General features: G+C 42.2%; 3 long non-coding RNA genes across 4 annotated transcripts; 1 reads left to right on the top strand and 2 right to left on the bottom strand.

Moving 5' to 3' along the window:
- Positions 1-13,255: 13,255 nt before the first annotated feature.
- LOC137483706 (uncharacterized) lies at positions 13,256-22,173 on the bottom strand. Its single transcript, XR_011004610.1, has 2 exons — positions 21,174-22,173; positions 13,256-15,714 (listed from the first exon to the last, which is right to left on the bottom strand). It is a non-coding gene; the product is annotated as an uncharacterized lncRNA (long non-coding RNA).
- On the top strand, positions 20,497-27,097 carry LOC137483704 (uncharacterized). Of its 2 annotated transcripts, none has more exons than XR_011004608.1 (3): positions 20,497-20,884; positions 26,556-26,681; positions 26,903-27,097. It is a non-coding gene; the product is annotated as an uncharacterized lncRNA (long non-coding RNA). The 2 variants fall into 2 exon arrangements; XR_011004607.1 differs by lacking the exon at positions 20,497-20,884 and adding an exon at positions 26,113-26,243 and having other exon boundaries at positions 26,547-26,681.
- LOC137483705 (uncharacterized) lies at positions 24,909-25,880 on the bottom strand. The gene is made up of 2 exons (XR_011004609.1): positions 25,740-25,880; positions 24,909-25,152 (listed from the first exon to the last, which is right to left on the bottom strand). It is a non-coding gene; the product is annotated as an uncharacterized lncRNA (long non-coding RNA).
- Positions 27,098-27,600: the final 503 nt, after the last annotated feature.

Genomic DNA, 27,600 nt, shown 5'->3' with positions numbered 1-27,600 from the left:
AGGCCCTGATTCAGCTGAAATCACTCCTTCCCAGCAAAGAGCACAGCTCCAACCTATGCCTTTACTTGCTAGCACAATTAAAGAAAATACCCTGATGCCTTTGACTGCTTCTTAAAATAACTTCAAAAGGATTTTTAATGGAGAATTTCTTGTGGGGAAACACTACAGTCAAACAGCAATGTGTTTTAAGAGTATCATCTCAGAGCAGTGGCTGTGTTTGTTGCATGATGATCTTGGTAGAGCCTTTATTGTAATGTTCTAGAGGCCAGGCTGAAATCCCTGATTTGTGTCTTAACCCAGGGACAAAGTATTTTTTCAAAATGCAGTTTGCCAATGCAGTGATTTGTTACTTGATTGTACAGATAGTTAATATGGATAGTTAATACAATTTGAATGCTATATTAGGGAAAAAATAATACAGTTTATAGAGCAATGAGGTGGAAAATCCTCTCGTAGTAAGAAACAAACATGGCATTTGTAGTGCTGGATGAGCTAGACATGTAAAAATGGTAATGTAAACATAGAAATCTGCCATTTTTTAATGCTATTTATTTTCTGGACATTATTGATGCACCTGTTACCTTAGTCTGCAGTTATTTGTTTAGTAAATATATATTAGTAACTTGTTGAAAAGGCTCTTCTACCTTTATGGACTGTTTGGCTTGGATCCAGCACAGAGTAAAAACAGAGCTTTATCTACTCATACTATCTTATATCAATAGGCTAAGGCATAATTTTTTTCTCATCCCCACTCATCTTTAACTATGGAAAAATGATAATTAGTCAGAAGAGGTAGTGAACAGCACAGTGCAAAGTCCTCATGAGTAAACTATGGGAAAAATGTGACCTCAGTAAAGCAAAAAGTAAAATAAAAAGTTGGAATCCTTAAACACCCTTTAAATAGTTTGTTTTTACAGCTGCAAAGAGGGTGGAAGAATAGATTGATTGGGGCAAGTTGGACAATGGTTAAACAACATAAAAGAGTGTTCACACATTAACACAGTGTGGGTTTCCTCTCTGAGGTTCAGGTATGGGAGCGTGCATCCCACACAGACGTGGCAAATAACCCAGGGCAGTGGTGGCTGAGGTGTCTCCATGGGGAGGTCACAACCCAAGGGCTAAGTGAGCACAACTGTGGCACTTGTGGTCTTATCAGGTGCCCATAAAAACCTGACCTCTTGCTGGTGCATGTTTGCATTTTTCGTGGCCAAGCATGTGAGAAGGAGAGAGGTTGTTTATTCAATAGAGTTAAAATCTGTGCTTGTTGTTACTGCTTTGTTCAGTTAAAATTACAGAGAATTGTTTCCCAGGACTGTGTTAGAGCTGTGTTTGATCACACTGATTGCTGGTGCTTTAACAACCATTGGTATTAACAATTACTCATAGTTGCTGGCACTGTTTGAAAAACTTCTCTTGCCTCACACAATTTGTTGACAAGGAAGGCTGTTCTCTCCTAGATCTCTTGACCTGAAAAGCTCTCCTCTCCCTCTTTTTTTTTTTTTTTAAGTAAAATTTCAGATACATGTAAGGAAATGTAAGCAAAAAGGGACAGTGATCTATTTGTGTTTTTTAAAACACAGCTGAAATTCAAGTGAAGCACATTTTATGTACAAAATTAAATGTATCAATAGAGATGGAGCAAGATTTCTTTCATTGTTTTTCAGATAAAGTGAGTTGATATTATAAAATTGCATCTTCACTTGGACAGAAAAACTGTATCCTACCCAAGCCTATTACCTCAACATGACGATAAGGTTTTCTTGTCATTCCATTCTTTGAGAAACAAGGCTCAGCTCACTTTGACTCAGCACTGAGTCACAGTACAAGTTCACTTCAGAAGCAACCTGCCCAGAGCCCCAGACACAGAGGCTATGAGAGAAGCATGGTGACCCCACCATGCTCAGTCAAGCTGTGATTTTACAACAGCAATGCCATGCCCATGTTAGCTGGCAACAGATAATTCTGAGCATCTGAGCTGTGGCTCTAAGATGTAATTTAGGGATTTTTTTTTTTATTAAGCAGAAAATATTAAACAGGGATGTTGCGTTCTGTGATTTTAAACAGTGTGTTAAAAAAACCCAACACCTCACAAACGTTTGAATTGGCATTTCTCTCTGATTCTGATTAAGAGCTCAAATAACTCTCTTGAACAGGATTTCCCCAGGTCATGTCTCAAGTGAATTCCCCCATTTATACCTCCTCAGTCTCCCTGACCCTTTGCCATCACCAGCTCCCCATCAAACTGCCCCACGCCCAGCACAGCCACACTGCCACTATTGATGAGCTCCACATCTTGGGTGCAGCGAAAAAAAGAGAGCACAACCCCAGTGACCCGTGACGGTGTTTTCCAGATCTCCCTCTCTAACCAGGCACTGCCTGGTTTCACTTCTGAGAAATTGGATCAGATGAAAGTTCAATTGTTTAGCACTGAATTGCAGTGAAGCAGTGCTGTCAGTTTAATTAACTCCTAACTCGAAGCCTCTGATGAAGGTGCTTGGGAGCAGACAGTGGAAATAAAACAGTGCACAGTTGTTCCTCTCAGGGCTGAGGTGTTCTTCACAAGGGAACACCTCTGCAGCTCACTGAGCCTGGAACCACCTCTGTGATCCAGAGTACAGAGAGCAGGGATATCAACTGGAAAAGGTAACACATGTTGGGTTGGACCTGGTACAAGTTACTTGAGAGGGAAACTTTGTCCCATACAAAAGATCAGTTTAGGCTGGAACACAACATAAAGCTAATTTTTCGAAGTTTTAGTGAATTTTGAGAGCAGAGACTGTGTTCTGGCTGGTTCAACCATGTCAGATATAATCTGTAAGGACTTTAAAGGAAAGATTCCTAGCAGCATTTCCTGGATAACAACATATCTCTCAAGTGGGCTTGAATCTGCAGAAGGGGAATCCACTAAACCCACTGAATTCACAGTTGCTTGCTTATTGACCAAAGCCCATGGGCTGTTTCAGCTCCTGCTTTAGCCTGGCAAGGCTAAAGGTGTGAATTTAAGGGGGTGAAGGTGTGAATTTAATTTCTCTGACAATCTTGTCTCTGTCTCAAACTTTTCGTGGCTGATGCAAATCTGAACTCTGGATAGCACGATGGTGGGGGTGACTGAGCACTGGCATGGGTTGCCTGAGGAGGTTTTGGATTCTCCATGCTTGGAAATATTCAAAAGCCATCTGGACACAGTCTGGCCACTCACTCTAGGTGACTGCTTGGACCAGATGACCTCCAACCAGATGACCCTCAACCATTCTGGAGGCTGACCAGCATCCTCTGCAGAACAGGCTCAGAAATCCCTGTTTACTCCTGCTGCTACTCTGTTCAGTCCCCATTTCCTGAAGTGGATCTGGTTTTAGGTGGAAAGATTAGGGAACAAGTGACTATCATGCTGGCAGGTGGATGATTTGGAGAAGTACAAATAAGTGTTGCTCCAAAGGAACAGAGAAGTCTTATTCTGCTTTTACCTCTCCTCTTTTGCCCTGCAGAGAATCAGTGGGGTGTATCCAGCCAATGGGTCACCTGTGGGGATGCTGGAAGAGGGTGAACACTTAAGAATTTGTATTTCTTTAATTTTGCACCTTTTCTTCCCTTTGGCCACCTAAAATTCTACTGAGCAGAAGACAGCTTCCATGGAAGTGGCTGTAGTGTATGGTACAGATAATTTACAGCATTTGCTGTCCAGGACTGTAACAGTTTTATTGGGCCTTTCAGTCTTGGGCAATACTATGATGCCCTTCCTGGAGGGACAGTAAATAAATCAGATGTTTACCATGATGAATCAAACAGTATGACTTTTAAAAACTTTGTTGTCTGAAAGTATTTGCTCTCTTTGCTTGAAACATATTGTTCATGCCAACACATTTCCTAAGAAGTCTGCAAAAAAAAAAAAAAAACCAAAGACAAAACAGATACAAAGGAAGAAACATATGTTTTAAAATGGGAGATGAGTTCTTCTGGAAACATTTGTATGTCTGAGTCTCCAAATATGAGCAATTTTTTCATTTTATTGAGACAGACTTGCAGCCCAACTAGATTTGACATGAATAGTAAGAAAGACCCTCTGAAATCTGGCACTACAGGAGAAACAACATGTTTGTATCCAAAACATCCAGAGGGGAATTATGCAAAGAGATTAGTCATCACTGGAGCAGAGTCTTAATTTCAAGAGCTGATTTACGCTGGGCCACACCACCAACTTCTCTTCCTGTGCATTTTCCCTTGTGCAATAGGAAAGGCTTTTGCCCCCCTGCAACTGATGCTGGCTGAGGCTTGACTCTGATCCAAGCCATAACAAATATTTGTGCATTTGTGAATTGCAACAGCACAGACCTGACCTGAGGTTGGTCACGAAATACCAGCCCAGGCTGGGAAGCAGCAAGACATCGAGCCCTGACTGGAGAGCTGAGCTGACCCACCAGCTGTGACTTCAGCTGGCCACACTCAGAGCAATATCTGCTTTGCTGGGTAGGAGTAAAATAAACACAGCCTGAATTCCTGCATAAACTGAGATGATTCAGGATTGCTTTGTCACAAACCTACTGTGAACTTTCAAATATTGACTGACAGCATCCATGTCTGAAACACAATAAAAGCTGTAATTTTAAAACAGCTTGTGGTTGTAGAGAAAACTCAAAGATCGTGATGCAGGTGTATATGGATGGCTGAGAAATTGAGAAATAATAAGAAAAAATCAAAATAAAGGAACCACAGTCTATGTTAGTTGTAAAATATTCATGATTTTGAAAGAAATTTGGGAATGGCCAGAATCTTAAAGCTGAGATTATGAAGTCTGCTAGTTTGCCTTTCTGGCAGTTGGTGTTGACAACAAGCTCTTAAAGTTGTTCATAATTTTAGAAGAATAAGCAAAGCATAATTTAGTATGTTCTGTAAATTCTATTGATTATTTCTGGGCTGGAAAACAAGCCATAAAGGAGTTAATGCAATTACTACAGAGGCAACTTCACTATCTGTGCTTCCTGCTGCTGGAACCATTCCCTTGTCCCTTGATGGGACAGAGATGACTCATGCTCTTTCTGGAAAAGTTCTGGAAAAGGACAGTTTCCAGAAAGAAATCTGTATTGCCAACCACCTCAGTTTAACTCAGGGAATTCCCTTCTGCCTCATGGTGCTGGTGGGTGGCAGGTTTGGGGCTTTGTGCTTTCTCTTCCCTCTGTTCTGCCTGGCATGGGGAGCAGCCCAGGATCTGCAGGCATGGATGGCATGGGAGCATCTCTGGGCACTCAGCCACACACAGGGAAGTGCAAAGCAAAACGAGGGGATGTTCAACATCCTGGGCCATGCAAGGGCTGAAAATGATAGTTCATTAAGGAGAGAGAAAGCTAAAAAAATTGGCTTTCTGAATCCCCCTCAGCAGGTGGGAAGGGGTTTCCTGTGGGTACAGACATGGTGCTCCCTTGGGAAAGGCTCTGTGGAGCAAAGAGCTTGTCCCTGCATGCTGGGGGAGCAACACACTGCGGCAAAATGGCTGCAGGAAGAAAAGAGAAAGAAAGTGAAGCATTTAAAACACAAAACTGAGAAAGGAAGCTCAAAGAGGGAGGAATGATGGCAGCACTGTCAGGAGCCAGCGACCCAAAGACATTCATCTTATCCGTGCAAGTAGGAGGGGATCTGATAACACACAAGGTGATTAAAAGCTTTGTCTTTGCATTCTCTCCTGTGTCCTCTATAGGTGTGTGAGAAGCCTGCAACTCCACAGCTGGTGTTTGGGGCTGTCAGCCCAAGGAGCTTTCAACTCCCATTCATTACAGCCTAAGTGAGCTGCCAGGGAGCCACAGAGAGCAGAGCTGCTGTCACTCCTATTTTCTGCTCCATGGGCCACAGAGGAGCAAAGCAATGCAAGAGGAGGACATGGGAACCAGGCTGTCTGGGCACCTCATCACAGCTGAGATCCACCCTCCTCCAAGGTAGCTGATGGGAGAGGTTATGGCTGGGTTGCTCTGCACTGGTACCGTTTGGATTTGGAGAATTCACTGGTTTGGGCTTGGGTGTTTTATTGAGTAGCAAAAAAAAAAAAAAATCCTTGAATTTTCTGCTGTGCTGTACAAACACTTCTGATGAGAGGTGCAGGGCTGGCAGATGCCTGCAGAGTGAGGGAGAGCCTTCATGGGACTGGGCTGCTATGTGCCTTTCTTGCCTGCATTGCTGCAATTGACCATTTTGTCTGGTTTTAGAAAGCAGCAGGAGATTCCTTTCTCCTGACTAAATGAATAATTAGATCTATTTCAGTATTTATAAGAGACTGCTAAACACTGTGATTTCCAGAAAGCCAGGAGAGCCACTCATGGGGGGCGATGCCACCAGTGGGATGCTGCTCCACTGTGGGTGGGAGTGAAGAGCCTGACTTAGGGCTGTACCAGGGACTTTCTCAGTCTGCTTCAGGGCAGTTAATCAGCCTCTTAAATGTTGTTCTGACTGCTCCGAGTTCAGGCCCAACCAAAGGTCCTACATTTGCAAAAACATCTTTTTTTTCTGAACCTGCACTTTAGCCAGTCACTGTGTCCTGACCGTGCTGTGGGCAGTGCAGGTCATCACCTGGTACCTTCTAGAAATCAATTTCCACTGGTCCCTTCCTGCTCCAGGGCTGTGCTGCAAACAGGGCAGTTTCTGTGGAAATTAGTGTGCATCTCTTGGTGTTATGCTGCTTTCTTTTGGTCCTGTGCTTCTGAGGTTTTCCATTGCAGCATTGAGCCTTTGCTCCCACCTGTGAGACTGAGCCATGCCTGTGCTTACAGACTTGTTGCTGCAGTGTGACCTGTGGGGTTGGTTTTGAAGAGCCTTTATTGATTTGTCACTTAGGAGGGAAGTGATAAGCCATCCTTCATGCTGCTCGAGGTCTCTCTGTGTCTGCAGCCTCAGCACAGCATCTGCTGCAGTCACAATTTCTGCACAGAGCTGAAAGTCAAACATCTTTTTGGAGAAGAGTCTCGGGGTTTGCAGGCAAAATCTTGTAGCTCTTTTCAGCACCAGTGAAAACAAAATGTGAGCTCGGTAGTTTTGGGATTTATTTTGTTACTTGTCCATGACTCTGGGCACAGCAGGACCTTGACCTGCACAGGGGGACCTGAAACATCACCTTGAGATATGCAAGGGATCACAGGGCAGCGGAAATGCAGTCCTTATGATGAATTCGTGGTGCCCTGCCAGAGGGAAAAAAGCTCGAGTTAAACCAAGAGATGTTTTGATTGTATTATTGTATTATTACAAAAACTATTTGAGGCAAATTTGTGAAACAGTTTCATGCAAGAAAGCTGGTCAAAACTTGGAAAAGAAAACAAAATAATTCAGTCCTTCTTTTTATTTCCAGTCCAAAATACCTAATTTTTAAACATGTCCGTGATATTTTTATCTTTTTTTTTTTTTTTCTGGATCAAACAAACCAAAACTGTTTCAGCTTGAGGCTAAGTAAGAAATCTTTGATTAGCCCCAAATGATGGTGTTTTGTTGTTCAGTATTTCATTTTCCCAAGGCCAGCAACACAATCATTTGGCATCAATAAAAAAAAACAAAAGCTTTCAATTCTTTGCTCATTTGTGGTCTGGTAGATCCTCCCTGCTTTCCTACCAGTATGGTCTGTCATGCTGTGGGACCTCCACATTTTCAGGGTTTGTTTTTCCAAGGCTACAACTCTAGAAGTAGAGAAGGCAGCTTTTCCAAATGCCTGAGGCACCCCCTTCCTGTTCTGTCTGATTCCAACACCCACTTTGCTCTGACCATAGCTCCCTGTGCCCCCTCATCCAGCATGAAGGAAACACACCCCAATCCAATAAGAATATTTCACTTCCCATTGCTGAAGGGGGCAGTAATTAAAAAAAAATCACTTCTGAGAAGGAATTTATTCAATTGTTATTTAGAATTGTAGTAAAAAAATTAATGATGAAAACAAATACTAATAGCCAGACAAGGCCAGAGCCAGGAGCAGCAAAAGAGCTGTGACCCAGCTGTTTTATGTCCTGGTTAGCAGATGTGTCCTTTGCCTGTGGAAAAGCCCTGAAAGGTTCCCACTGCTGCTTCAGAGAGAAAGAGAAAAGGCTGGGGGGCACCAGTGGCTATCAGCAGTAAGATCCCTCTCAGCCCTCTCGCCTTAGGGGGGTCAGAAATTGCTGTGTGAAGCCTTTGAGCTGCTTCCCCTCATGCAGAGTTTTACGCCCAGGAGTTTCATCAACTCCCCAGATAATCCCTAAATCTGAGAGCCATGAAACGGGGCACATCTCAGACTGATATCTTGGAGCATTTTGCAAATCTATTGGAGGTTTTTAATAATTCCCTTTAACATAGGGAATCAGGTAAAGGAAGGGCTCTTTGTCTGACCCAAATGAATCTACCAGGCAAAGCTGACTGCAACATTAGTCTTCATTTATAGAGCCATGAGAGCATCTAGGAGTCAATAGCAGTGCCCAAATTCCCATCCTACAGATAAGAAATAGGATAGTCCATCAAAGTGTTTCTTTATGTGTACAGCAAGCTAGAAGTATTACCTATTTTTGGGTCTTACTGATTTTTGGGTGTTGTTTTCAGGATGGGGAGAAGGGGAAAGAGTTCACTTATAATAAATCATGCAAAGCCTGATGCGGTCAGTGCAGAAGTACCCAGTCAACTCTTAAAGGTTGTAACCCAAGTGTGTACCCTGGTGCAGGTTTTTATTTGTTCTCCTTCCCCCTGGAACACAATAAAATCCCAAGAGATGTCAGACATGGGCAGGCCAAACAGCTGATCTCTATTTGCATTTTGGGTGTAGCTCTCAGTGGGTGGGTTTTTCAAAATGTGTCTAAAACTGCAAAGGAACACAAGTGCAGAAAGCTCCTGGGAGCTGTGCTAGACCACTTCCCTCAGCTGGATTGACTTAACAAGATCAAATAAATGTGAACAGGATGAGAACTCACAGGTTTAAACTGCTGCTCAGGAAATTCAGGTTAAACATTAGGAAAAACTTTCTAACAGTGAGAACAGTTGCATATTAATAGAAATTGCTGTGGGAGGTTGTGTACCCAGTGCCACTGGAGGCTGTTAAGAACAGGTTAGAAAAACATCTGTCAAGAATGATGTAGGCAGAGTTGGTCCTGGCTTGGGGAAGAATTACGAATTAAATGAAGCCCCAAGTTCCCTTTCAGCCCAATTTTCTCTGCTTCTGCAGTGTTGCATAGTAATGGTTGACAGATAAATTACAATATTACCTTTTTTTTTTTCTTTTCCAAAGTATATATTTTGAGTTCTCTCTTCAGTGTAGCACAAATACAGGTTTCAGCCAGGAAAGGTCCATAAGCAAATACATCTCAGAATTATTAAACAGGCAAGCAAGAGCAGCACCCTTTTTTTTTTAAGGGAATGGATTTTCAATGGGGAAAAAAGAAGAAAAAATGAGGCCCCAAAGAAGATGCATCAGCTTGGGGATGATGATTGTTTTATTGAGAAAATAAATCTAGGGTGTATCAAATGTTCATAACTTTGGGAAGAAAAGACAGAGAAAGAAGAGAAGGAAAGCACAGATATCATTAGAATAAAACCCTAGAAAATGAGAAAATCCTAAACAAATTAAATTATACATCTAACAAGCACAAACAGACATCTTCTTTCAGAAGAGATTTAACCCAATTCTTCAAAGAAACAAAACCCAGCAGTAATTAGTAAGTGCTTTTATGTCGTCTGGATTACAGCATCCAATAAAGCTGAATTCCTAGAGGTGATGTTCCTCCTCCCCAAAATATGAATAATTTGAAGATGTTGTGCAAGGCTTTTTCTGCCTCAGCCCAATAGGATGCCACCAAAGTTGGACAGCTTGGGCTGTGCTTATTCTGCATATCAAAAAATCAGCTGTGGCTAGACCCCAAATTCAGAAATGAGAAAAAGAAACTCGAGAAACTGGGACGTTTCCTTTGATGTTCTGTGAGTTATGAATCAGGCCTTAAAATCCTGCTGGTCTCCAGTGTTTTGACACAATACTAAAGTTTTGTAACTTCTTCAGCAGAGTGAAGCTGGAGGGTAACAAGGGAAGGAAATGTGGCAAGCAATAAAATTTATATTCTGTTTCTTTGCTTGGGTGCAAGTGCCCCAGCCACATAAAGTGAAACCAGGCCCTTGTTTATAAAGCGCACATTGTGCTATGGCCCAGACAGGTAATTCCACGTGGCTCCAGAGTGCAGACCTGTATTTCACATCACTTGAAAATGCAAGTCCAGTGCTCTCAGGCAAAGGAGGATGCCGACCCCTGTCATAACCCCAAGGCATGGGAAAAGCTCTTACTTGCTCTGTGGAAATTTCATGCCAGGACTAACCCACAAGTGACTTTTGCTTGCCACTGAGCAGTTTTTTTATGACATGAATAAATACACCATAAAATCCCTGATGGAAAACTCATCATGTCTCACACAGAGACACGCTCAGGCAACAAGTATTTCAGTGTGTATTGGACTTTTCTTTCTGCCTTTGAAGTTGCCAGAGTAACTTCCCCTAATCCTGTAAGTGAGGTGGGAGGCTGGTGGGCCAGGAGGGATTTGCCCCCAAGTGTGGCCATGGTTTTACCATGCAGTGATGAGGGCAATGAGGGTGGGAAAACCCAGCCGAGGCAAAGCTTGTGCTCTCTGCCATCCTTTGAAAAAAAAAAAAAACAACAGAAAAATGAATCATCACAGAAATATAGGTCAGGGTGGAAAAACACAACTCAGGAAGGTTTTCAAACCACCTCAGAAAAAATGAAGATCAGTTTCTGTGCTATTGCCTTTTGACTTTTAAGCCAGGAGACGTGCAACTGGTAACCCAAAATCTGCATACTGAGCTGAGTGGATGTTAAGCACTCAGATGAAGAGAGGCAGACGTTGCCAAATTTTTTCTCCAGCCAGTTCTTTCAGCCCAAACATTCGCATTACTTTTCTATGGATTTAGACATTTCCCAGTGGGTAGCTTCTCTTCCTTTAGTTCCCATGTTTCAGGAGACAAAGTTAATCTGTCTCAGCAGAGGTGCCCAGGCTCTGCGCTGTCAGCAGGGTTCATATCGGTGCCATTAATCATCTGGTAGTTGCTGTTCTTTCATTTCCTTTTGCTCACTCGTGTTCTCAGCTGTCCTCCTGTGCTTTGAGGAACAGATCTCTCTGCCTGCCCTGCATGGGCAGCAGTGAGAGGCAGCTCCAGGCTCTGCGTGGAAAGGAGACCTGCTGGTCCTTGGGGGGGTTTAGCTGTGCCTGGCATGTGGGGCAGCTCCAGCCATCACAAACTCCTCACCAGGAAATCAGCTCCTGTCCTTCTGGAGCCTCTGCAGCACAGCACCTCGCCAGCAGTGGGATGACATTTCAGAACTGGACAGTTGTCCCTTGCCCAGGCTGACAGACGTGTCCCTGCTGCTGCTGTGTTGTGTTGCAGCCTCCAGCTGGGGAGCTCACTATTCCTGTAAAGCCCAGGAGTATCCTCACCCCTGTAGCTTTTTTCCTTGCATAAATATATCCTATACAACTTAAGATTTGAGGTGTTTTTAATAATGCATACCAGAGTAAGAAGGCACGTTTCTTTTGTTCACCACAGTTATGACAGTTCCTCTGTAGTCTTTACATACATCTTCCTGTTTATTCTTCTATTTTTCCTTATTATTTCCTTATTATTTCCTTCTATTTTCTCCTTATGAGATTAATTCCTGAGCTTAAATGAGATGAAGTCATCTTGAACAAGCTTATTATTCTTATTAATATTGAGATAAGTCCCTGTCATTAGTAACACGGGTAATTATCAGTAATATTGCCACTTGCTGTTTATATACTGTTGTGTGTACAGTTCTTTCCAAACAGGTAAAAACTACTGCTGTTATTTTATTGTGATAAAATTAACAAACTCAGTGGCTGTGATCACTGCCCTTTGCTTAAAGATGAAACAGCATTGGTGTGAAACAGTATCCTCTTCCAGGCTAAAATGAAGCATCATGCCACTTGCCAAACCAAAGGCTCGTGTAAGGCAAGCTATGAATCCAGGAGCCCTGAAAGCCCACACTTGATCACAGAGAGTTTGAGAAGACACAGGAGAGAGAAGGAATGCTTAGTGCAGCATAGGTTTGTCTCCATCAGAACTGCAGATGTGTCACAGCACAGCTGCACCCAGCACAGCGAGCACAGCCTGGAGCCCTGGGTCTCCATCCCACCTTTGCTCTGCCAGCACTGCTCCCTTCTCTCCTTCTCTGTCTCTTTTCAGGAAGTTTGGCCCCATCAGGCAGTGTCATAGGTGACAGCAACCTGAGGAAAGGTGGGGTGAGGATGTCCTGGTGACAACTTGAGCAGCAAAATGGGAAGCACAACTGAAAACACCCCACAGCACACATGAAATAATGCTCTTTGTGTATTGTAGGTGCATCTCTATAGGGAGGCAGCTTCCAGCCAGAGGAGCCCATATAGATAAAAATTACATTTTTCACTGTCACAAACTATTTGAGCCATTATTAAGGTTCGTTCTGTGCCCTGGGTTGGGCATGGAGGCAGCCAGGACAACCACAGAACTTGGTCCTGCAATTACTGTGTCTGGTATAGAGTGATTGTCTCAAGTGCCTGGGATTTTGAAAATTATTTATTTATATTGCTACTTTATTTAAGCATTGTGGTATCGCTCTGATACATTTATTGACCAAAGTAGCACTACTTTTGCAACAGAAAAAAACCTAGGTCACATTTAACTTTGTCTGAAAAGTAAAATGAGTAAATCAAAAATGTGTACAGAATAAAGGCCATGAAGGCAAAGGCAGAGGGTTGAGGTTTAGTGTCAGGATGTGTCTGTCTGTTGTATCTACTTTAACTACGCTTCAAAATTGAAAAGTAGAGAACCTAAAAATAGATTTCTAAAAGCCTTTTCTTATTCCGATGCCAGCTTCAGAGAGGCAGGAATTTTGCCCAGACTACAGGCAGTGTTACGCTCCTGAAGGGTACCAGATCTCCCTTCTCAGTCCAAAACTGATCCTAGAAGCTCAGACCAAGCTGGGTTAAGCCTCCCCAAGTCCAGCATTTCTCTGAAGCAAGCTGAAGTCCTGGTGAGTGGTCACTTCCTGGGCAATGAGATGCTGAGCATTGGGACCAGGTGCTGCCTCCCTTTGTCACACTTATTCTGTCATCTGCAGAAGGCAGCACTCCTGACACTGCTGGAGCACAGATAATGCTCCTTGGCTGCTGCTGCTGCTCTCCCCTAATTACCAGGAACATTGCTTTAAGGAGTTACAACTTCCAGGAATGATGTGAAAAACGAACTGTTTAGAGCACAAGTGAGTAATAGGCAATTGCAGGCTGAAGCATCTTTAATCACTTTCCATTTTAAGTACATTTTTGAAGAGCATGGCTCATTATTACCTGGCAGATCGTGATAGAGTTCTACATTTCTGGTAGCCTAGACTACAAATGAAAACAAAAATTTTGCCTACAGGGTGTACTGGTTGGCAAATTCTTCCCCCAGAATGACCAGTGGCCAACACATTCTCAGCCAAGATGATATTTCTGCCTCAAACTTTGGAAGGGAGGAAGCCAGACCACCTGTCTGGAGTGGAAGAGGAGGGATGAACCTCACTCCAGCCACAGGCAGATGCCATCACCCTGCACTGCAGCTTCCTGGGAGGAATGTCTGAAGCAGCAGGACATGCACAGTTGTGAGTACTGCACTCCCACTGGCCAAAATGTCTGAAACTGTGTTATTATCCCCATTCTTACTGTGCATCTGCAAATGCCCTAAATTCATTACCAGCACATTGATGGAAACTGTTTTCCTCCCAGTTAAAATATTTCCAAATACATTTTCCCATTGTATGCGCAAGATATTTCTTGCCAGCAAATGGAGTTATCTTCTCCCTGCTCTTGTGGCAGTGGGAGCCTGGAGGGGAAGGGCAAGCACTGGCCTTGGCAGGGCACAGGGATGTGCATCTCACCTCCAACATCCCATGTGTCCAGGCATTATAAACTGCAGTAGCCTTTTGGGGAGCAAAGGGAGAGATAGCAGCCCAAGAACTGGACAAATTAGATGTTTTTAAATAGGATTTATATTTCTGGAGCAGGGAAAAACAGTGTTAAATGACTCCCCGCACCATCAGGAACCTGGCCACATATATGATTGGCATTTGCACTGCTAATGAGACCATCTCTATTATAATGAGCTCATTACTATTTTTATTACTATTGTATTTTGCATGCTTCACAAATCATGCAGGGAGCAGCTTTTTACTTCTACTTTCTCTTTCTACCTTGAAAACTCTCAGGGCAATTCCAGTGGCTGTATAACACAGGAGAAAGAATTAACCCCTGTGGAGAGCCTGAGAGGGAGTGGCTGCTCCTAACTGGTCATAGCAGGAGGGAGAGGGAGAGAAAGGAGGGGATTGAGACGTGGTTGGAAACTAATTCAGTGAGAAGTTCCCATGCTGTGCTGAAACCCAGTGACAAGAGATTTTTGTGAATGTATCTCCTATTCAGGAATGTCTGCACAAAATTAGTCTGCTCCTAAGGGAACACTTGGCATATAGATTATGCTCTTTGTCAACATTTTCTTCCAAATATCGATTTGGATCAGATTTTGTTTCTCTGCTATTTTGCAGTATTTTGCTTTAATAAATTTTGGATATGCTAAAACAAAGACATTTTGGCTCTGTAGCAATGTTCAAGTTTCCAGTGTTGCTCAACTGGTCTGATTCATGTCTCTTGAGATGCCCCTTTCCTTTTTCAAGTTCCAAACATATGTTCAGTAGGACAGACCCCAGAGACAGGTCTCGCTGGCTTTCAATGATTCTGTTGGCTTAGATTGCTTTGGCTTCAGCTCCTTACCATTAGCAATTCCAGTTGGCTCTTCAGTAGCCACTGCCTCAGCTGTAACTCTCAGTGAATGGCCAACACCCTGGAAATCATCCTCTGCCTAAATTTCAGGCTACTTGGCTTCAATAGTGCACCACGAGATGCAGCTCAGAAAGAGAGAATTAAAAGGGGCAACTCTGCCCCTTTGGAAGCTTCCAGAAACCTCTGGAAGTGAAAATGAATCATCACTGCAAATCAGCTGCTGGAGAATCACATTGCTGTATCACATGGCTGCCACTAATAGGTGTAAGCACACCAGTTCCAGATGGAGCAGAGAAAACATCAGGATGCACAGATGTGGAGGGGGGTTTAGTACTCTGGACTTGTGCTAAAGGCTGTAATTCCACTGATTGCCCTAAGAGAGGACAAACTCATGGATTTGTATCACCTTGGATGTCATTGACTGCAGGATCAGGACGGTTTAACCTCACCAGACAGATGAGAGGTATCCAGGTGGGAATGGCCATCTGCCAGACTGCATTCCTCATCTACTTATCATACCTTTGCCTTGGCCATCAGCAAGGAAGAAGACTGTGCTTGGATTTTTCTGTTCATGATGACTCCAAACCCAATTGTTTTCTTACCTATACAATCCAGACAAATTCTGCAGTCATGTGTGAGATCCAAGAATTGGTCAAGAAAATTAATTTCCACCAAAGGACAAAAAATAAGTAAATGTGTGAATACATCTGCCTGCTGTTGGAGCTACTAAGCTGCATTTTGAATTTCAGGTCTGTTATTTTGTTAGTTTGATGTTGTAGCTCTCTGACAAGCTCCTTCTGTCTCACTCATTTCCTCTGTGTCCTCTGGCTGCTGAGACATCATCACTCTTTCAAGCCCAGGGTTAGGTCTGGTCTGCTTTTAATACTCTGTAGACTTTGGTGGCATCTGGCAGTAGTACTGCCAGCTGTTGCAGAGAAGATAAAGAAGAAAGGAAGACATTAACATTAAAAAAAATATATATAAAACCAGTAAACTGGGTGTATTCAAAGACTCAGTTTCACAAATTTATATTGAAGAAAAATTTGGATTAAAATTTTCAGATTAAATTTCTCCCACCTTGTTTGAATAGCTCACCAAGAGCAGAGGAGAAATAAATAATAAATATGCAGAAAGACACAAAACATGCTGCCTCTCCTTCAGGAATTTAGTAATTACTTAAGTGAACCTAAAGTCTGTTTTTCTCAGCGTCATAGAAATGTGTCCGTGTTGTTCTTTTTGTGAGCTTTGTACTGTACTGACATTTTATGTTTAATAATATGTGGAGTGAAACAGGAAATTTAACAAGAATTTTGCTTCTGGCAAGATTATCTAGAGAATCTGCCTTTGGCTGGATGTAACAAGTGTCTTTCCTGCAGGTGTCTGTGGGTGCCTTGGGATTTGAGACAAGCTGAGATCCTGCCACACAAACCAGCAGGAGTCAACTGAGATTGGTCCCTTCCTTAGGACATTGTACAAAAGGAAAAGAAAGAGAGGGAAGCAAACTGGGACCTTTAAATTGGTCCCAAACAACCACATGCCAAGGAAATTGCCCCAAAATGAGTGCAAATCATCATCCATCAGTCTCTCCATGGAGCTGCTGCCATGGCACACATGGGGTGAGCTGTCCCTCCTTCAGCTCCTTGTCCTCAGGAATTCTGCAGACATCAACAGATGGGGGTCTTAACTTCACATTTTAGTCCTTCATTACCCTTCCTCTACCTTCTCAATCCACAAGAGCCAGGAAAGCCTTGTGGAATGTGACTAACATTTAAAACCTAGCTGGGTGTTTCACACGCTTCCTCCTCGCTGTGAGCAGGATTTCAGTTCAATTAGGAATAGACCCCCTCCCACTGACTCGGTTCCACAACCTAATTCAAGTTTTAACCCTGTACTGCTGATGCTGTGCATTTTCTGGCTGATTTGGGGGTTTTGTGGTAATGTATTTCTTCAAAGACAATAGATTTCATCTATAGATCCGAACTGGGATTACTGAAAAAGGTCACACATGCACCCTCTCAACCCTGCTCATCCTCACAGCCACTCATTTAATTTCAACATCAGTAAAGCCTGAATTTTAATATTATTTGTTATATTTAGGCCAGATGACCTACCCAGTTGGAATAAGAGATTAGAAATTCATATTTTAAGGCATTATGCAAAAACATAGAAAAAATTTGACCTTGGCTTAAGTACTTTGAGACCACTTGTGTGTAATTTGAAAATCAGGACAAGAATCTGAGGAGAAGAAAATTAAATAATGCTGGCAAAGATCTTTGGGGTTTAATTTAGTTTTTTTCCCTGCATGAGAGCTTCTTTACACAGAAACCTTGAGACAGTGGCTGGCTCCTTTGTGAATTCAGGTGTTTGTACCAAACAAGATTACTCAGGAGCAATAAGAATGACCCCAGGTGTTGTGTGCTGCTAGAAACCTTTCAAATGGATAAGGACATAGTCAGTAATTACAAGGGAGGAAGACCACATGGCTTAAAGTGACCAGGTAGGAATCAGTTCCTGCTGTGAAAATTTTTGTCCTTGTTTTATGGTATGTGTGAAAAAATGGAAAGCGTGAGTATAAAAGTCAGTATTTTTGTAAATAGAAAAAATGAAAGTTCATTCAAAAATGAGTAATGGAGCCAGCATGGTATGAAATCCCACTGTTTTAAAATAATACCTAATTTAATTGCATCAATCTTCTAAAATAATTAAGAATGTGAGAATAATCAGTTTTCCTTTCATTGCAGACCTTTTTGTGTGCCTTCAGAAAACATTTTTTATTTGGTTTGCTCCCACAGCTTCAGCTTTAAAGGTCGTGTTTTATCAAGATATCATTTTGGGATGACTTTTTTATTATTCTCACTGGCACTAACAGCACACAGTGGCTGATCTTTCTTCAGAAACAGTAAAGGAAGTAAGTGATTTACCCACATAACCTAAAAATAAAGGATATTCCTCTTGCATTTTAATTTAGCACTAATTAGCTGAGAGTTTTTGAATATGTATTTAGAACACAAGGAACAGCTCTGGCCTTCTGTGTTGATTTTGTTACTGAATTTCAGGAAATTAAACAACTCAACCTCAGAAAAAGAGGAAAGCTGAATGCAATAAATGCTGTAGCAACTGAAAGTGTGCTTTTTAGAATTCAGTGATACAGAGAATGACATTGACACATTTCTGAGAAATCACAGCCCAGATTGCTCCTCAAGAGCTGCACACCTGAAAAGACAACACAGAAAGCAAATATAAAAATACTGAAATGGTCTGGATTAGGTGAAACAAATCACCACTGGGGAAGTGGAAGGCAGCACTTCCTCATGCTCACAGCTGCCCACATGCCATGGATGGAACTGGTGCTGCAGGCAGGGCACAATTTGCAGTATTTCAAAAGGACATTGGGGTCAGGGCTTCTGTGTAAGTAGTGATAGATCTCAGGTTTCTCAGGAGCGCTTTCACCTGTGAAACTAAACTTTTTCCCTCTTTAAATGCACCTGCAACAGCACTGTCCCTGCCTATAGCCAGATTTCTGATCCAATACCACAAGAATTGGCTATAAGAAGGAGCAAGGCTGAAAGGACAATCAAGAGGACTTTGTCCTGGGGCACATGCACTGGGTGTTTGCTGTCCTCTCACCATCAACGAGGCAAGTTCAGCAGTAAATGCTGTAGAGCAGTGGAAAAGTTGCCAAAGCACTGGTATGGAAACTGTGCTGTGATCACAAATCCCTGTCAGGCCCAGGTTTTGAAGCAGGGATGGCAGGACTGAATAGAGTCTGTGGAATTCTTGAGCCAGTTCACTGTGCCAGCGAGGGCCCTGTGATTCACAGGGGAAAAAATGCAGCCTGTCTCTATTCAGTTGCCCATGCATAAACCACATAAAACTCTCTGGAGTGACCTCCCATGCTTTTGTTTTGTTTTGTTAAGGAAGATTTCCCCTTGCTTGAGCCTCTATTATGACTGCAATAAGAAATAGTTTACTCCAGAGCAGTTCATAGACCCAGGTGCTTGTGTTTCTTTGTTCTTAAGATACTTTGAGCATTTTACTTTTCTTCAAAGGGCTGCTTATTCTTTGAGATGAAGCCATTTGCTTCATGTTTTTTAGTATTTCAAATCCTCTGTTTTCTCCCCAGAATTTTTTTTATTTTGTAAATGAAACGTAGGCCTAGATCAATACCCTTCTCATTGCTCCAGGGTAGCATAATAAGTGAAAGATGTTTTTATAATTGTTATGAGGACACAGGGATTGTTTCATTAATGCAAGGAAAATGTGTTGTTAAGTCATCTGATTATATGAGTTGGGCATGAGCTTTCTTTACTTGTGGCAAAATGTCAATATTCCTAAAGCATCTTAGAGTCAGCAGTTTCAGAGGGCAGGTTATTTGCAAAACAGCCTCACCATTATAATCCAGTGACACATAAATCTGCTGCTCCCTAACTTCCAGCACTGTTCTCTCCAAATCCAAAGTTAAATGGATTCTATTCCAAGAGCTGAATCGTCACCTAAACTGCAGTGCTTGAAAGATTTGCTGTTACTGAGGAAATTGGTCTCCTACATATTTCTATTGAATAATTTCCCAAGGACCTATCTTCAGTGCATGGTAATACCATATATTGCAGTGTTGTAGTTTCTGGATAGTCTAATAGACATGTAATCTTATTTTAGCAGAAACCCACATGCTCATAGGCTTGTACAGAGCAGTAACTGGCTGTACAAATAGTCCCACTGAAATCAACAGGAATCCTTGTCCAGGTATTGTTTCATATATTAAAGTATATTCACAGCTCATTAGCTCACACCAATGACTTCAGCAGTTACTTCTCAACTTCTATTACAGTAAAGCTCAGGCACTTTTCTGGTAGGCAAAGTATTTTTTTACTTTGTGTAATAGGAAAATGTGAAAATTGCATTTGAACACAGTAACTTTCCAATGCATTTCAAGCCTCCTTCAGCCATGTTCATGAAATCCTGGTTGCTCAAAGGATCTTATTCACAGTTACTTAATTCTACAGTTATTTTTACTTTCAGTGACCCCCTTGGTACATATGACAATGTTCCTGGTCCTGCAAAGGGAGCTGTTGGCCATTTTTTGTGGATGATTTTGGATAGGAAGGAAAATACAGTAAATCATGCTTATCACTTAACAGAACTATCTTAATTTCTTAGGCTGTGCTACCCATTCCACTTCCCTGAGCAAACTGGAAACCAGCGGCAGACACCATTTCCTGTGCTTGTTCTCTCACCAGCTTCCTTTTGATCTCTCATAATTACTTTTTTCTTTTCTACAACTTCTGCAAATTTATGGGTAGAAAGTGCACTTTGCTGCTGAGCAAGATCAAAATAGATATCTCAAAAAGACACAACTGCAACTTGTCACAGGGTTTCGTTTGTGGTGGAGGTGATACTTTGTGTAGGCTGACCTAGAATACAGACTAGATAAAGAATAAAGCAGGGATTTATTAGAAGGCCTCAATAGATCCACCTTGGAGAGCATGAGAGCCCAGCCAGAGCTACACCCAAGATGAACCCAAAATGATCACAAAATGCACGACCGCTCACGGGGTCTCTCACTTTTATAAGTTCTGCTCCATTTGCATATTGGTGTTAATTGTCTAGTTACAGCTTTAGCTGATGAAGTCCCATCCTTCTTGTTTTTCTCTCTTCAGTCCACGTTGTTTGTGCTCTTGGGCCTGAGATTTGGATCTGTTTTCCTTGGGTCTCCAGCTAGAGAAGGAATTGTTTTGTCTCCCTGCTCTGTGAAGAGAGCTCACCATCCCCTAATATGAAGCTCAGAACTACACACTAAAGCAGCACAGAATGTGAGAAACATAAAAGCTAAAACCTGAGGCGTCAGAGGATGAGAAGTGGGGCAGTGACAAGGACTGGCCTTGGCGGTGTGGTGAGGATCGCCCTTCGCTCTGATGTCCCCTCACACTCAGACAGGAGCTGGGAATTTGAGTGGCTTTTCCTCAGCATGGCTGTTGTGCTGTGCCACACAGTTGCCATGTCCTTATCTCAAGTACCCTTCCTGCCATCCCTGGACAATCCACTCCTATCACAAAGGCTTTTCAGCTCAGATCTACACACACTCTCAGGCGAGGCCTGTCTCTGCCCTGCGACACGCGAGGGCACGCGTCCCCTATTCCCTGCCAGGGCTCGCACTTGCCTGGGGCGTGATGCCCCAGGATCACCTTGGCCTTTCAAGGAGAGCTCCTTTACAGCCATTTCACTCTGATAAGCGAGGCCAGGGACCTGTCTAGCAATCTATTTGTAGCTGCACTGCATGGACTCAAACCCGTGTGCGTGCTCCTCTCTCACCCAGATAAAATAGCCCATGATGAATGCCGCCGTGAAAGCAGCAAAGAGAAGCACTGTGAAGAGGGTTTGGAGGACCTGATCAAATAGCTCTGGAGAGCCCTTGAAGCAGCCTGTCAGGAAAATGTGGCTGTGTGCATGTTCCAGAGAGTGTTCTGAGGGCTCACTGGCCTGTCTGCTGCTCCTGGGAGCAAACAGCTCTCTCCCACGACCAGGGCGCTGCAGGCAGATGCCAGAGCAGCTCAGGTGCCAAAATCAACCCCCACTGCCTTTGTTCACGTTGCCAGATACAGCTAAATAATGAACTGCAGTCATTCAGTACAAGCCTCTCTCACCTTTTGATTTGATGTAATAGATGTACTACAGATAAAGAAGGTGCAAATAGTGCTTCATTGTGAGCCAGTGGTGCAGAGAACTTAAAACAGCACTATGAAAGCAATTTTAGCTTTGTACAGATTCAAACCCACCTGAGGAAACTGGGTATAAATCTCCCTTTGCTTGCATTGCTATGTGTATTTTTCCCTTGTTATTAGGCAAGACCCACGCTTGTTTTAACTGCCCCTCTTTAATTTATTGCGATTTAGATCCTTTATCAAAGCCCCAGATTCTGTCTTATGGAAAGAACTATTAGACTCTTTCTCATTCAGGAAAAGCAGAACACAGTAGGATTTCTGGATTTTAGCAGTCCCAGTAAGTTGACAAAATATTAACTCTCACCCCCCCAGCATATACATCACCTAACATCACAAATGTAAACAGAGGAGTTTCACCATCTACTCCATAGCAAACGATGCTGTGATATTTTCTGCCACCATATGTGCGACAGAGAAACAAAAACAAATATTTCAAGGAGATATAAAGAAGTAAGAAAGCTTAGGACAAAACCTGACTGAATGGCGGCATTGCGGTCTTGCTTAAAGCCTAAACAGAGAGCCTTTTTGGCTGAGTGCTGGTTCACGGGGGCTTGGTGTTGCATGTACAAGTGTTTTCTCATATTACTTGATTTTGATGCTAAGAATTAGGATTTTGTGTTATTTTCAGATAAACAGAACTACATCAAAGATACCTGACTATCATCATTCTTTTTCTTCTAAGGGAAACAACAAAGTTTTGTCTATATACCTGACTATCATCATTCTTTTTCTTCTAAGGGAAACAACAAAGTTTTGTCTATCCCTTAGGGACAAAAAGAAGCTGTGTTATTGAATACCTCACCACACCAGTTTCCTGGTTTGTTTGATGGGATGACTATGATTTACAGGATTTCTTTATGAGACTCAATTAAATATAGAATTCATAATATTCATGCAGTTTCTGTGCCAAATATACATAGTGCTGATACAGCAGGGATCTCAAAATATCAACCACCTGCTTGGAAGGAACAGAATTATGAATACATCTCCTTAAACAATAATTCATCATACTCAGAAGCCTAAAGTTAAGCTGCTCTAGAGCCAACACAGCTGCTTTATCAACTTATTTGGGGGATACTGCTGACTTACAGTGCTGGGAATCATACTTGCATCTCATAGCTAAGACTAAATTCAAAAATTTAGAACCCTAGGAAGGAACACTGGCTGTGGCATGAAGGATTCCGATTTCCAGAGGGGAATCCAGAACTGTGAAGGCCGTGTCCACACTTCTCATACAGTGTGCCAGGGTGGGAACTATTCAGAGATAATATATTCAGAGTGTGTGTGGGAAACCAGGAGAATCTTTGCACACCTCACTGAGGACTGTAGGGAAAGATCCCCTCTCCTTAAGGATCCTCACCCTTAACCCCCAGCTCCTTCAAAAGATTGTTATGGGGTAGAGTTTTTCCCTGAATGAGGTCAGCTGAGGTACCAACTCAACAGAGCCAAAAAGGCACTTTTTTCCCTAGGGAAAGCTGCTCTACCCACAGTAATGAAATTAATTTTAATCCTCATGACTTCATGAGAAGACTTTGATCTCACATACTTCAGCTTTATGATTTTTTTTTCCCCAGACAGGCTGGAGCTACAGAAGTGAGACAGACTGAAGACCCTCCTAGACTCACATACAGTCTAGGAGATAAATTTGTGCAGCAAAAATGGAATCACAGGACCTGAGTGGGGTTCTGGAGGATAAAAACCAGCACCCCAGCATGATAGTGGCTTTAAGTCCATTTTCACTGCATGGATGCAGAATCCTGCTGTGCCCATTCCAGACAGGTGTTAGTCTAATTGGTCTTTCTAACTTAGATTTTACAGCTTCCCTTAGCAGCCAGGTTCACTGTTTAAATATCCTCCATTAGGAAGTTTTTTTCAAATCTCTGATTTAAAATTTTGCTCTATGTAGAGCCAGGAACCCTTTTTGCTCCTCTGGTGACCATGAGAGTATTTCAGAAGCACCTTCTTTGCAGACTTTTTGAGAATTAGAAGACTATTACAATGTCTTTATTTCAAAGCTGTACAAATTCACCACTTTCCGTTTTATCCTTATGAAAAGGAACTTCTTGTAAAATTCTTTGTAGTGCCTGTTGCTCTCCTGGAACCAGGATAAATGTAGCCCTTTCTGTCCCTTTCTTACCAACTGGATGACCAGTTCCGGGAAGGGGGCATCAAAGCCTCTTTAGTCAATAACTAATGTCATCTTGTCTAATGAGTATTGCTAAAATGTTCTGACATACTGGGATATAAGCCTCCTGAGGAACTTTAAGTAGTCAGAGTAGGAAGAAGTCTAACACTGCTAATACAATCGGTTGAAAAATACCAGTTTTACTTGTAGTATCCATGTTTCAACACAGCTGCTCATAGTAAAAAGGAAAACAGCCCAAAATACCCAATCCTGCTCATTTTACCTCCAGGAGGTTTGCATTATTACTCTGTCTCCAAGTCTTCCTTTTGAGAACATGTTCCTGACCAAGAGGTTTTCCAGTCAAGTGATGGATTTGTAGTCCAGCTCTGAAAGACCAAGACACCTTTGAGCACCTTTGAGGGGATGATTACTACCTGGCCTTTGAAAATCCCTCCAGACCAAATAGACCAGGCCTGTTTATATTAAAGAAAACCTGTGCCACTGTAAAGGCAGCAACCACCCTCTTATTTCTCTCTAGGAAATAACCTTTAGGGTTAAATAAAGAAAGGAATAGTCTTTTCAACCAGACTGTTACTGCCTGAAGGATCCAAATAGACTGAGGGCTGTTTTCAGGAGCAAAATGCACAACAAACTTGGGATGGGATAAGAACACAGCAAGAAAATGTCTGATTTATTTGGGATTACAAGGAGATTTGCTATCTCATTCAAACCCCTCTTCTAATAAGGATTTTCATCTCATCTACTGTCTCATTTTACCTTTTGCTCCCAAATAGTGCTGGAGGCTTGGTCCTAGGACAGCTCTCTGATATCCACAATGTGTGCCTTCCCCATTTGACTGAAGCTCTATTTCAGTGATGCAGAAAATTAATTAGGGCATTTTATTTCTGTCATAACTAGACCTTTTTCTAAGGCTGCAAATCTGTTAACTCTGTGAACAAATAAACACAAAATTAGGTTCTTTTTCCATGACTTCTGAAGCTGATAGCAAGAACAGCCATGAAGGAATCTCAATACAGAGTCTGTTGTTCTAACCATGCTGGAAAAAATTCTCTGTACCAATTAGAGAGATTACTTTCCTCCCAGTGATGCGGAGAACTGAAAAATCAGGCAAATATACTAACCAGATGTCACTTTATCAGGCAAGAGGAAGGAGTATTCAGTGGTGAATGGAAGACAGTGTGTGGGATGCCCATTGGCTCATGCAAAAATTTCCTTTTATTCCCATAATCATGTTTTCTGCGGTCTTTCCCCAGCCTTTGCTCAAGACCAGCATGAACAGGTGAAAGGGCTCCTATTTGTGTATCTGTGGCTCAGCTGGGCAGTGGCCACATGCCCTGAGGAGGTGATGGCTGTGTGCAGGTGATCCTCACCTCACCTACTCTGCTGGTGCACCACAGTGGAACATTAAAATGTCAGGAGACAAAAATGTGGATTTTTGTCTTCAGCTTCACTCATTCCAAACCTCTACAGGGCTTGTCATGGCAAAACTGACAAACCACTAAAGATACACAAAGAAATAAAGCCACAAAAGGCTTTCACAATATCAGCAACCAGGTGTCACCCCTGTGCTCAGATGTTTTTATTCAGCAAGGCTCTGGAAATATTAGTCATGTTCAGGATTTCAGAAGTCATATATTTCACCGGATTAAAACCTTTGTAGTATTGGGACTCCATGAGTGAAAAATAGTTCTTTCTACCCATATCTAAAAATATATGTTTGAAGCTCAAGTTGATTTAATGTGAATTCATGCTCAACTGTGCATGTGATGTTTGGATATAAACAACATTTTCACATTGCACAGTATCACCCTGCTGCTGTTGTGTCTTTTCTCAGACTTAGTTATGTATCTTTAAGGTATTTTCTTCTTGGGGCTGATTAGATAATTTAAAATGCCTGCACTAAAATTCACTGCCTTTAAATTGGGCTAAAGACATCATAGTTATATATAGTCCTGTTAAATTACTTTGACTGAGCTAACTTGCTATAAAATGGCATCTTTTATTCCAAAATTGGCCAAAGGGTTTTCCTCCATGTATTGTTGGTGAGGTTAAAACAACCAGAGACCAGACCCAGCACCTGCTCACCTGGAAATCCTCTGTATGATCTCAGCAAGCAATTCAAGGTAGAGCATGAAAGAAAAAGTCAGAAATCGAACATAAAGCCCCTTTCTGTTCAACTCCAAACAAGTGCTGAATGCTCCCCAATCATTTTAGCTGTGATTTTGTCCTTGGCCGCGAGAAGGGAGCGAATCTCAGCGCATTTGAATCACAACAGCTGTGATAACGAGTGATGAGCGTTTATTCCAGTAGGAAATCTTACCCAGAATCTTTCCTAACTGTGAGATCCCTCTTACTGCTAAACAGGATATTCCATGCCCCATTATGCTAATGTAGTGGCATGTTTCCAGCAAGCACAATTTGTCAACAGCACCACAGTGACAGCGATGACCACGATCCCCTAACTCAGCCACCCATTGCATCTAATAATTGTTACTGCATTTTGAAATCCTCCATACGTGTTCCTCCATTGTGGCCACAGAACTAACAGGTCTGGTAAACTCTATGAGTAAGAACTGTATTCTTAAAAAGGTAAAATACTAGTTTTCTGGGGACAGCTTAATCTTTGGAGGGCTCATTGCAGTGTCAATATTGTCCTGGATCACAAAGTGCTTTTAAATAAGAAAAGGTTAGGTAGGGCAAGAAGATATTTTTGCACTGTGTCTTTATATTCTTTTTGTCAAAGATATTTTAAAAAAAGGTTTGTTACAGTTTGTTTCGAGTTTGTTTTCCCAAGCTCAAAACAAACTGCATAAAGCCACATGCCTTGTTAAGGCAATGAAGGATTAAGCAAAGCAGTATTTTTAAAAACTAAAAAGGACATGTTTTATTTAGGGGTGGAAGCCCTCTGTCCAACAGGAAGGTTCTTGGACTCCAAATCACCTTGCATTTCCAGCACCCATTTCCATGCTCCCCTGCCCACTAACAGCTCCTCTCCTTGATTTGTGCAAAGGCAGATTAGGCAGCGGGGTAAGAGCTGAGAGAAAATGCTTCTCTGCAGCAAGCACAGCCTGCAGACACCGCTTCCCCCAGCACCGGGTGGCAATTATTTCTGTGTAATAAGCAGTCACCCCCTGACCCTCTCCTTCAGCATGCAACGCTTCCCCTGTCAAGTGCTAATCCCTTTGTTAGCTACTCAGCTGCACATTCATTTAGGAAGGCTAATGATTTACACTGTTCCTTCTCTGCAGGATTTCGATGGACATGTAATTAGAGGTGAATGGAGTCTTCAGAGGTACGGCAACCACGAAAGCCAGCGGCAAAGTCAAAGTGTTTGTCTAATTTCACAATCGGTTGTTCCAGTGAATGAAACCATGTGGTCATCTGCACACAGAGAAGAAAGTAGAAAAAGAGAAGCAAAAAACAACAACAAAAAAAATCCGCCTTTAAATGAAGAAAAAGTGGGTTGTGTGGCACACACAACAAAGCTCCGAGATGAAAAGGAACGTGTTTCAAAATATTTTCAGTTGGCATGCCAGAGAGCATGTTGGAAGATAAATGCCAGCAAGGAATCTGTTCTTCTTGTACAGAGGGAAAAAATATCTGAAGGTGAAAAGCTTTGTTTTAAAGTGCTTGAGATGCTTAATCATTAGCAGAATAAGTGTGAGAGCTGGAAAGCTACAGAAAAATACCTGAAGGTGAACTGGAGAACTTTTTGTGTGCCATTGACAGTGGTGTAAAAATTTGAGTATTTTTTAATGTAAGTCATCCACATCTGCAACACCTCAGGAAACATCCTGCAGCTCTTACACCAGGTGAGCTGGCCGTTTGAAGTCCAAGGGATTTTTGCATATGCATTAATATCACTGGATGAAGTGGAAAAGTCTAACAGGGAACCATAGTCTTGGTAGATTTTAGAAGAAATAAAACCTCTCAGCTCTGATTTCTG

The sequence above is a fragment of the Anomalospiza imberbis genome, chromosome 16 (assembly GCF_031753505.1).
Source record: "Anomalospiza imberbis isolate Cuckoo-Finch-1a 21T00152 chromosome 16, ASM3175350v1, whole genome shotgun sequence".
NCBI lineage: Eukaryota > Metazoa > Chordata > Aves > Passeriformes > Viduidae > Anomalospiza > Anomalospiza imberbis.
This window is presented reverse-complemented; position numbering and strand designations above follow the sequence as displayed.